At 44.6% G+C, this 12,269-nt stretch overlaps 1 pseudogene; it reads right to left on the bottom strand.

Annotated features, from left to right (window-relative positions):
* Window positions 1-8,982: 8,982 nt before the first annotated feature.
* LOC120373407 lies at window positions 8,983-10,812 on the bottom strand (annotated as a pseudogene).
* Window positions 10,813-12,269: the final 1,457 nt, after the last annotated feature.

The following is a 12,269-nucleotide window of genomic DNA, read 5'->3' as shown; positions in this document are numbered from 1 at the left end:
ATAGACAGAGGTAAATTAAAGGTAATATAAGTTACAGAACTGAGATTGCATTTGCAAAGCTTAACTGTTCAGTGAGATTTAACAGTCTTTGCAATCCCAGAGTTGGTATGGCTTGGTGACCTGAATCTCTGAAAGAGACACTGCAGAAGATTCCAGGGTGTAAAAGAACAGCTCTCCCAAGAGTGGAAGCATGTTGGAAATATTGGATAAGCTGTATACAGAATAATCTCCCGTCCACCTATTCCCCTTCTCTGAATGTTATATACAGACGTGGTCAGTCTGGATATGTGTGAGTATTAAAGTGGCTTAAGGCTTGGGGAAGCTTTGAGGTTTGGTTATATGGTGTGTTTTGTCCTCCCCCAACGTCCTGCAATAGATAAATTGGTAACAGATTTGTCACAGTTTGGTGAGTAATTGAGAATGGGGGAGCCCTATAGAATTTACACCATTTATCTGTTTTACCTTTGTTATGTTGAGTTTCTTTTGTTTGGTACTATTGGTGTTATATGTTGAGGATTGCATGATTAAAGATGAGCCTACTCTCAGCTGCAGTAAGTCTGAGAACTGGAAAGGGGTTCTACCCCCAGTTGCAGCAGGACTGGGCAATAGAGTAGTTGGAGAAAAAGAACAAATATGTACTTGATAACTAGAATTGAGCAATTAAGAGCATAGATCATGACCCAGACAGCAACTCAAACCTGCGCTCAGGGCAAGTTGCAGGCTTTGAGACAGGATTTCCAGTTAGAAAAGGAAGCCCTGGCTAAGCAAGTACCAGTCCTTCAGGGACTTGCCAAAATTTAACTATTTGTGCTCAGCATACACCGTAATAGCAGTGTGTTTGCTATAAAGGGAAATTAAATGATTAAACACCAGTGGGTCATGTGTTTTGCCCAGGTGGCAAGCCTCATAAGGGAGGACTCGGGTAGTCTTTTATGGAAAAGGACCAGAAGGGTGGGGGCTAATTGAGAAACCAACCCCCCCCCTTAGTTAAAACTGGCAGTGGAGCAAATTGGTGTCTAGGGAAAGAACGGTTCAGCTAGAAAAGAAGGATCGGGCCCAGGCAGGCAAGCAACAGACGGAGAGATTGGAAAACGGGTTGGAAACTTTTGAGGGTCTAGTAGAAGAAAGGAGTACATAGGTATAAACATGGGGATTTCAAATACCCAGGAGGATACTTGTAATAGTGATTTAAGTTGAGAAAAGTGGTTGTTGGAGAAAACAAGTGAGTGATTTAAGGCAGTGTGAAAAGTTAACTCCATAGTTGCTGGAGGGAACAGCAGTTGAACTTTGTAAAAATGCTAAAGAGAAAAATTCTTGGTGTCTTTGAAATGTTTGTAAATAAATTCAGGCAAAGAAATTATTAGATTGCAATCATTTGGTTATGACCCATTTAGTTGAATTATCTAAAAAATGTATATAGTGCTATGTAATTGAAATCTTATTAGGTTCTAAAGGCACTATAAGTGGTGATGTTTTCTTTCAGTGTTTAAAAGCAGGAATTAAAAGTAAAGAGCAAGTCAGGAAGCATCTGTATTGATGCAAGTTATCTAACTGATAAAGTAGAAGTCACTGAGACCTAAGCTGCCTATGAAATATATATATGAAAATATGGGGTAATTCCCCTGTTTTGCCTGAAATCAACTAAGGTACTTGTATATTTTCAGTGATGATTGATTGCCCAGAAAGGGTAGACTTCTGTTTTTGTCTTTCAGATAATCAGAGAAAACTGATGCTAGCTGAACAGCATTCAACATACCATGCCTTTGATGGCACAGTAAAAATTATGTTTTGTGTTTTATGTTCTGTCTTGTGGCCAAAATTATTTTGTTTATGGGATAGTCTGGATTGGAATACAGATACTTGTTTTGTTCAACTTGGAATACAAAGTGCTTGGATAAATTGGGAAAAATGTGATATACTAAAGTCTAATACATCTCCTTAAGTAAGAGAAAGAGAAACTTTATTGGCCAAATCTTTTAATTGAAAATTGTTAGTAAAACTTGCATACTAATAGTTTTTGGAAGCAAGGATATGGAAAGTTAACCCACTCCCCATATTGTATTTGGATCCTTCTGGCTATCTCAGATTTCTAGCCAGAGGGCTGGGGATGGTGGGAAACTATTGGACTAGAGGCTCTATGAAATAAACTCGTTAAAGTGGGTGTGCTTGTCCTAACTTGTTGTCCCAAAGCTCTGGAAAAAGTTATTTTAGTAAAAGGATAGATGTGACAAACTTTAAATAATAAGACTAATGTACTGTATAAAGGCAATGTATATGTGTTCATTGTTAGAAAAAGATGTATAAGTGAAGGCTAAGTTTCCTTTGTAGGTTAAAAGAAGCCAGACAGGACAAAGGAAGAAGAACGAGTTAACTGAGGAAAAATAGCTAACATGCTGAGTTTAAAGATAGGGCATTAGCCCCATTTCAGGACACTGCTCTCAGCTAAGACTTAGCTAACAACCAAGACAAGGGGGGCTTAATTAAATGTGCCCACACAGCTGTAGAGTCTGCAAATCGTTGACAGGCACTCATGAAATGTGTTAGGTTTCTTTTTTCACAGGTAAAGACAAACTACATAAAGACCCTAGGAGGCCTGCCACTTCTTGGAACCAGGAAACTGGATTGATGTAAAGCTCCACCAGCGAAAGACTGCTTTGGCTCTATGCTGGAAAGACCCTTATTAAGTCCTGGTGACCACCAACAGCGTTGTGCAGTGTCAGAATCCAGGATTTCCTGACCAAAAAGGACATTAAGGACTGACCCTGGTGTAGAAACCAAGAATTATACACTGGCAGGAAGAAATCTGTGGGACCCCTGTTTGAGACTGTGGTATTGATTAGATTTTGGGGTTTATTCTACAGGCTGCACCCTGTGTTTTGGATAAATCCTCCAGCATGTATTGCTCACAAGGGGCTGCCATTAGATTAGTACAACAGAGAGCCTAGATTGTTTCCTCTGCAAGAAGAGGGAATTGACCAGATCTCTGTGGACTCAGGCCAATAATATAGCAACCATTTGAAATATTCTTAAAAGCTGGGAACATGATAAGAAATTGGGCCACCTAGAAAAAGGCCACTAGCCTTATTTTTAAAGCTCAGCTATCCCGAATACAAGCTGGAGTTGGTGGGTTACATGTCATTTCCACCCTTAGTTCTATGACCCAGAAGTTGCTGACAGAGATGGTATTGAGAATCACTGAGACTGGGAAGGTATTGCAGTGGGATCTGGTATATTTAGATGGATCTTGAGCACCAGACTTGGCCCACTGCCCTTACAGACTATCAGGAACCATCTGATCTGTGGTCAGGGAATGACATACTTGGACACTTTCTGGATGGAAGTATGGACATTCACAATGCTCCTTCCAGGCATGTGGACCGGTTAGGGTGGGTGTGGGCTTCCACATACCGAATCCTACCGGGTCCATAGGGAGGATGAATGTGGAACTGAATACCCCAGCTCCCTAGAGTTTAATTGTTGTTTTTGTCTTCAAAGTATGAGAAAACTCAGCCAAATGTTTGTTGAGTATTCTCAAAGGGGGGGATTGTTGGTGCCATTAGGCATATCCCTAGATAACTCAGGAGGGTAGAAAAACACAGTGTTAATGAAGCTTTTCTGTACCAGGCCTGAATGGACCAAAGTTATTTTATGCTGGTCTAAGAGTCCCTTTATGTTAAACTCTAGTTGAATTCCTAAGTCAGCATTTAGAATGGAATGTTTAACTGCTCCTTATCAGTGGAACACGGACAGCAGAAGATAGTAAATAGGGGCCCTACTTGTGTTTAGTTTAGGAAAAGGGGAGACAAGGTAATAAATTCAGAAGTAAACCAAGGTAACAGCCTTGAAAAGTTACAAGATGAATTGTTTGCTGTCAAGAATGATTTAATCTGTTTGATGTAATTGTTAACTATACAAAGTGCCTATTATATGGGAGGGGACTAGAAGGGAGAAGGGGGGTGAGTGGGCAATGGGGGGTAATGAGAATGCCTTGTTGAAATCATGTATAAGAAGGGACACACAGCTTGTATCTGTGTGTGCAGGATTTGAGGTTGTAAATACCTCCCTGGCACCTTACTTGAGCTCAAATAAACTTTTTCTGCATTCTCCACCCTGGTGTGATAATTAGTGCGGCGCACACCGGGCAACGAACCACTGTTTGCTGCCTCAGGCCTTTTTTGGGCCGGCAACAAAACCCCTTAGCCTATGATGAGCGGCTGATACTGCAGTCTGCCCCAGTGAACAGGGGCTAGATGGAGACTGGGCAATAGTCAATACTGAAGCAAAGTGGGGATAGTGGGGTGGGGGTTCCCCTGGGAGGGGGAGACCCAGTTAAAGGGGCACCAGGGTCCAGGGAGGGACACAGGGGCCAGTAGCCGGAAGGCGGATCACCGGCCTGCAGAGGGCGCTCCAGGGCTGGACCGAGCTAATTCCTGAGGACGACCAGCAGGAGGCGCCGCAGGGGTGAGACCGACCCGTTACAGTGTCCAAAGAGTAAAATGATCAACAGAAGGAGACTCTCAAGCTTCATGAAATCCTCACCCTGATGAAAGATTGGAACAGATCTCTTCACTTTGAATGACAGGAACTACATGGTCACAGTAGATTACTGCTCCACTCTCTGGAAGGTGAACTATCTGAAGGCTCCAAGCAAGAACTGAGCTCAAGAAACTGAAGGGGCATTTTTCAAGGCATTGCATACCTGACATGCTAAATTCAGAAAATGGGTCATAGTATATTGCGGCAGAAATCAAACAGTGCAATGACAAGTGTGTATTTGAACAAATCTGTCCCCGGCTACACACAAAACAAAAGGAAGGTGGTGCTAGTAATAAAGACAGCCAAGAGATTAATGGAAAAGGCAAAACAGATGGGAAGGGACCCCCTACCTGGAAAAGTTGGACCATTGCAATACACCCTCCTAGAGACTAGAGAGTAGCTCAGCATAGGGGCTTAAAGGTTGGGAAAACGAAAATTCTGCTTCCCATGAAGAGTCCCAGAATCTGCTGCAACCCAATGGAGGAAGAGTGGACAGCACACAAACAGTTAAGAAAATACCCAAGCAAAGTAGGCAGCAGCTACAGCCAGGGCCGGCTCCAGACCCCAGCGCGCCATGCCGCGGGGGGCGCTCTGCCTGTCGCCGGGAGGTGGCAGGCGGCTCCGGTGGACCTCCCGCAGGCATGTCTGCGGAGGGTCTGCTCGTCCTGCGGCTCTGGTGGACCTCCCGCAGGCGTGCCTGCGGATGCTCCACCGGAGCCGCGGGACCAGCGGACCCTCCGCAGGCACGTCTGCAGGAGGTCCACCGGAACCGCGGGACCGGCGACCGCCAGAGCGCCCCATGCGGCCGTGCTTGGGGCGGCGAAATTCCTAGAGCCGCCCCTGGCTACAGCAAAGGAGCTGAGAACCTGAGGCCACTATGAACAGGGGAGCAGATCTGGGTCCAGCCATCAAATAGACACATAAAGCAAATGGCAAAAGTCCAACCTGCAGTGGGACGCAGACTCTATGAGCTAGCTATAGACTCAGAACACCAGTGGAGACAAAACTGAAGACAACTGCAGAGTAGTACAGCCAGCACATTCAGACAGAAGGAGCCAAGGTGAGGACCAGGAACAGATAGGGCCTCAGACATCATCTTGCCTGACATAGTCAGCAGAAATGAGGTATAGGAACAATACAGAGAATGAAAAGGGTAGCACCCTGCAGAATGAGGCATCAACCGGTTGGAAGCAAGTCCCTCACAAACAGCAGCAGCACAAACAAGAAGTGGGAGACCTGTTCAAATATCAGCATATTTGAAGGATTGAGGCCTAACAGGTCACAATGGCATGGAACTAGAGGTTCTGTTCCTAGTGTGGGCCATGAACTGGTAACCTTTGGCCCTAGCAGAAGCCTGCACAAGAGACATGATTCTTACAAGGAAAGATGTAGAAGCCTGCTTGGAACTGTAGAGAGGAGAACAGGTTACAGAGGGAAGAGCTTGGGGATGGCACCAGGCAATCATTCTGCAGTTGCAGCATTTCTGTAAATAGTTCTCTCGATGAAGCTCCAATTTGGGTTTACATCTGTGGAGTCTTATGATGTTGTTACCCAGCATGTGGTACATGAATGATTGTGGGACTATGAGCAAAGGTACCCTTGAAACAGGTGACAATGCTGATATTGCTAGTTCATTCAGCTGCTGATCATAAGATGGTGGTGGTTTGCCTGCAGACTCTAGTACAAACATATGAGTCTTCAATTTAAAACAGAGGGAGCTGTTGGCAGGATGTTCTTCAGAAGGGGCATTCAGATTCAAGTTTCCTCTTGGTCCAAAATAGCTCAAATCTGTTGACCTTAAGCAATGCTGTAAAGATGTATGTTTGTTTTTTGCCTTGGTTTTGTGCAGGGAGGGCTGTGGCGAGTGTGGGGATTTGCATGGGGCCATGGCTTTGTTTGGTGGCTTTTCTCCAGCTGGTTCTGTCTGCTCTGGGGAAGCTGATGGAGTTTATTCTTGCCATTAGGCGTGTGAGTATGATTCTCTGCTTAAGGTGCTGAAGGCACCTAGACCCTTTGACAGTCATTTTGATACATATAAATCAAATAAAAATTATGGGGAACCCCCAAGAATCACCTCCCTGACTCTCCCCAAAACACTGATGTCTGCTCCAGGAATAGTGGTTTGATGGGGAATAGAAGCTGTTGATACTGGTGGGTGAAACAAGAAATCATTTTGCAGCCCCACCCAAAAATGCTGAGGCTGGTTCTGCTCTTGGCTAGGATTCAAACCATAGAGGTGTCACGGAGCCACAAGATCTGTGTTATGTCCCAGCTTTTAAACAGTCCCTTGGAGGAATTCCTTCAGTGTGCCAGACCTCCAAGGGGTCCCATCTTCCTTAATGGTAGGCCACACAGTTACAACGCCTCTTAGGGCTGGTCTACACTGGGGGAGGGGGGATCGATCTAAGATACGCAACTTCAGCTACGTGAATAGTGTGAATAGCGTAGCTGAATACGCTACGTGAATAGCGTAGCTGAAGTACCTTAGATCGAATTACTTACCGTCCTCACAGCACGGGATTGACGTACGCGGCTCCCCATGTCGACTCCGCTACCGCCGTTCGTGTTGGTGGAGTTCCGGAGTCGACAGGAGCGCGTTCGGGGATCGATATATCACGTCTAGATGAGACGCGATATATCGATCCCCAAGAAATCGATTGCTACCCGCCGATACGGCCGGTAGTGAAGACGTACCCTGAGACTGAGCCTCTGCTTCACACTGAGCAAGTCCAACTGAGAGAGACTCTTTTCAGGGGACTAGTGCACCTCAGCAAGTATTTACAGTGACACCAGGCAGCCTTTTCAAAACAGAGTAGGGGTTTAGTTCAGCTGGATCGCAACATCGGGAAGTCCTGAAGTTAACATAGTCCATCCTGGCCAAGCCAGCATTCTGCCCGGCCAAGCTGCCATGGAATCTGTTTTTGGCCCTCTCCCTCTGTCTTGGTCAGTCCCAGGTAAGAACTGCTCAGTCTCTCAAAAGCCAACTTATACCCTTCCTGTCACCTCTCGGTTCACTGTCTTCCCAGTCATGCTGAGTTCACATGCTCCGCCTGCCAGAGTTTCCTGTTGGATGTTAATTGTTCAGTCTTTGGCGCTGCTATTGTCCTTCTGGATCCTCCATTGATATGGGCAGGGGCAGCTCTAGGTATTTTGCTGCCCCAAGCACGGCAGGCAGGCTGTCTTCGGCAGCGCACCTGCGGGAGTCCCCAGTCCCGCAGATTTGGCGGCCCGCCTGCGGGAGGTCCACCGAAGCTGCGGGACCAGCGGACCCTCCGCAGGCATGCCGCCAAAGGCAACCTGCCTGCCGCCCTCACAGTGACTGGCAGAGTGCCCCCTGTGGCTTGCCACCCCAGGCACGCGCTTGGAGTGCTGGTGCCTGGAGCCACCCCTGGATATGGGTCGGCTTCAGCCAGTCCTTTAAGGACCTATTCGTTCCACCCCAGGTGATTCACATCTCTTGCTCTGCCCCGCAGCTTTAACCCTTCTGCAGCCCCTGGGTAGCAAAGAAAAATAGAGAGGAAAACTGAGGCACACAGAAGAATCCTAAAAATATTACCGAAAATTCCCACTTTGTCACAAGAGGTAATAAAAAAGTAAACATTACTTTTTTACCAAACATTAGTTAACCAGAGTTTCTTTTAATATAGCTTTACATAAGTGATAGGTACATAAAGTATTCTTATCTGAATATGGCACATTTGTATTGTTTGCTGTCTTATATTTATATTTTTTATGACTTAGACAAGTTAGATATCTTCAAATCACCAGGGCCTGATGAAATGCATCCTAGAATACTCAAGGTGCTGACTGAGGAGATATCTGAGCCATTAGCAATTATCTTTGAAAAGTCATGGAAGGCAGGAAACATTCCAGAAGACTGGAAAAGGGCAAATATAGTGCCCATCTATAAAAAGGGGAAAAAGGACAACCTAGGGAATTACAGAGCAGTCAGCTTAACTTCTGTACCTAGAAAGATAATGAAGCAAATAATTAAGTAATCAATTTGAAAACACCTAGAAGATAAGGTGATAAATAACAGTCTACATTTGACATTTGTCAAGAACAAATATTGTCAAACCAACCTGATAGCTTTCTTTGACAGGGTAACAAGCCTTGTAGATAGGGGGAAGTGGTAGATGTGATATATCTTGACTTTAGTACAGGTCTGTCGCATCTTACGCTGGGGTTACGTTCCGCGGTCAGCGCGTAAAGCGAAAACCGCGTATAGTCAAAATGACCCTTGAAAATTCCCTAAATCACCCATAAAGTACTATGCATTGTATACAGAAATGTACAGTATATAATAGACTACATATGCAAAATATAATTTTACAGTATTTTTAATAACATAACAGAGAAGAATGAAAGAATAAAAAATGAAAACAGTACAGTGCAGTACTGTAAACCTGAACAGTCATCAGTCTTGTACTGTACACACTCCAATGATTAGTCTTCCTCTTCCCCTGACAACACTATTACTGAGTCGTCAGAGCTTGATGTCGATCCAGGAGACGATGGGCCAGGCTTGGGTGATGGAGAGCGAGTCGTAGACGAAGTGGTTGTCTCTGGTTCAGCTTGAGAAGTTGATTGTGTAGGCTCTGCTGCTGCTGGTTGTTTTTTCTTTAAAAACATGGTGATTGGCAACTGTCGCTGTTGTCTCTCGAGCTCCTCAAACATTTCTTGGTATGGTCTCAAATCATCTGTAGTACTTCGTGTGATTTTGAGGCTTTGTTCCATAGAGGGATCATATTCAGAAATTAAATCATTCAAGTGTTTTGCTGCTTGGAACACTTCAGAAAATTTATGAAGATTCCAAGTAGCTGGCTCTTCCTGTTCATCATCATCATCTTTGTCTTCTGTAGACGATTTTATCAGTTCCTCTAACTCTTCGTTAGTCAATATTTCTCTATGGCCCTCAATTAATTCCTCAATTTCTTCTTCAAGGATGTCGACAAAGCCATCACCACCCACTCGCCTGGCCACCTGAACAATGAGTTGCACTTCTTTATCAATGGTTGGGAAACCCTTAAAATCACTCACACAGTCTTCCCATAGGTTTTGCCAACATGCATTGACTGTTTCAGGCTTGATTGCATCCATTGCCTGTTTAATATAAGTGATGCAATCAGCAATGTTGAAGGTCTTCCACCACTCCATTACATTAACATTGGGATCAGCATCCATAGCGGTAAGGATCCGTGAGAATGTAAGCCTCGTGTACATGGCCTTGAAACAGCTAATGATGCCTTGGTTGAGAGGATGAAGGTGGTATTGGGGGGGAGAAAGACGACTTCAATGTCGTTATGCGCAAACCAGAGTGCTGCAGGGTGGCCAGGAGCATTGTCTATGATCAGCAACACTTTAAAGTCAAGTCCTTTTTCTTCAAGGTACTGCTTGACCTCCAGAATGAAACACTTGTGGAACCAATCCAGAAATAATGCTGCCGTCACCCAAGCCTTTTTATTTGATTGCCAGAACACAGGCAGGAGATTTTTGTTCTTGCCTTTTAGGGCACGGGGATTTGCAGCCCTGTAGAGCAAGCCCGGCTTTATTAAATGCCCAGTCGCATTGCCACAAAGCAACACAGTCACACGGTCTTTAGCTGCTTTGAAGCCAGGGGCTTGTCTTTCTGATTTCGAAATGTAAGTGCGGGTGGGCATTTTTTTCCAGAAGAGCCCAGTCTCATCAGCATTAAAAACTTGTTCTGGAAGATAGCCCCTTTCCTCTATGATTTTCTTTAATTGTTCGGGGTAGGCTTTTGCTGCGTCCTCATTGGCAGATGCAGCTTCACCAGTAGTCTGCACGTTTCTGAAGTTGAAGCGGTTCCTAAAACTGTTAAGTCAACCTTGGCTGGCTTTGAATTCCTTCTCATCAGAAGGCTGTCCCTCTTCGGTGGGAGATTTTGAACAGCATGTAGAGGCTAAGAGCCTTTTCTCGCAACGTGCTGCCATTGATAGGCACACGTTTACGGTTCATGTCTTCCAGCCATAAGTTTAATGCCTTTTCAGTCTTCACTAAAGTCTTATCACGCACTTGGCTCGTCACCTTAGCAGTTACTGGAGCACGTGATGCCACGGCTTGACGAATTTCTGTCTCTCAAATCTTGATGGCACGGATGCTAGATTCGTTGCGGCCATATTTACACACCACATTGGTGATGGACATACCGTCTCTCAATAAGTCCAACACGGCCAGTTTTTCCTCCAGTGTTGGAACACATCGCTGTTTCTTTGGTTGAGCACCAGATGAAGTAGGTGCCTTGCGTTTAGGGGCCATGTTATACAGTACAAAAAATACATACTGTCTTTTTAAACAGAACAGGCACAGTAGAGTCTCACTCAGTGCAGCAAGATGCGCACAGTATGAGAGGCACAGGGGCACTGAGTACTGTAGTGGGAACAGCAGATTCACTTCTCCCATCTCTCTCTCACTCCAGCGCAGACACACTATTAAAACTTTTTTTTTGCGCCAACCCTCCAGGGTTATTATAGGGGAGACCCTTATCACAGGCCTAAAGACATGCTGTTGCTGTCAAGTCCCCCCCAAAAAATATTTTAGTGGGAACAGCAGATTCGCGTCTCATGCTCGTGGAATCGCCCAGTTTTTTTTTTTTTCTGTCTCCCGACCGCACAAAGCTGAAATTGCACATGTTAAATGCACGTAAGATGCGACAGACCTGTAAGGCTTTTGATACTGTCTCGCATGACCTTCTCATAAAAAAACTAGGGAAATACAACCTAGATGGAGCAACTTTAAGGTGGGTGCATAACTGGTCAGAAACTTGTTCCGAGAAAGTAATCATCAGTGGTTCACAGTCATACTGGAAGGGCATAATGAGTGGGGTCCCACAGGGATCAGTTCTGGGTCTGGTTCTGTTCAATATCTTCATCAATGATTTAGAGAATGGCATGGAGAGTACACGTATAAAGTTTGCAGATGATATCAAGCTAGGAGGGGTTGCAAGTGCTTTGGAGGATAGGATTAAAATTCAAAATGATCTGGAGAAATGGTCTGAAGTAAATAGGATGAAATTCAATTAGGACAAATGCAAAGTACTTCACTTAGGAAGGAACAATCAGTTGCACACATACAAAATGGGAAATGACTACCTAGGAAGGAGTACTGTGGAAAGGGATCTGGGGTCTTAGTGGATGACAAGCTAAATATGAGCCAACAGTGTAACGCTGTTGCAAAAAAAGCAAACATCATTCTGGGATGTATTAGCAGGAGTATTGTAAGTAAGACACAAGAAGTAATTCTTCCGCTCTACTCTGCACTAATTAGGTCTCAACTGGAGTATTGTGTTCAGTTCTGAGCACCACATTTCAGGAAACATGTGAACAAATTGGAGAAAGTCCACAGAAGAGCAACAAAAATGATTAAAGAGCTAGAAAGCATGAGCTATGAGGGAAGATTGAAAAAATTGGGTTTGTTTAGTCTGGAAAAAAGAAGAGCGAGAGGGGACATCAGTTTTTAAGTACATAAAAAGTTGTTACAAGGAGGAGGGAGAAAACTTGTTGTTCTTAACCTATGAGGATAGAACAAGAAGCAATGGGCTTAAACCACCCTTGCTGCAATTTAGGTTGGATATTAGGAAAAACTTCCTAACTATCAGAGTGGTTAAGCACTGGAACAAATTGCCTAGGGAGGTTGTGGAATCTTCATCTTTGGGGATTTTTAAGAGCAGTTTGGACAAACACCTGTCAGGGATGGTCTAGATCAGTGTTTCCCAA

This window comes from Mauremys reevesii, linkage group 10 (assembly GCF_016161935.1).
Source record: "Mauremys reevesii isolate NIE-2019 linkage group 10, ASM1616193v1, whole genome shotgun sequence".
NCBI lineage: Eukaryota > Metazoa > Chordata > Testudines > Geoemydidae > Mauremys > Mauremys reevesii.
The sequence above is the reverse complement of the archived record's forward strand: the minus strand, read 5'-3'. Positions and strand labels throughout refer to the sequence as shown.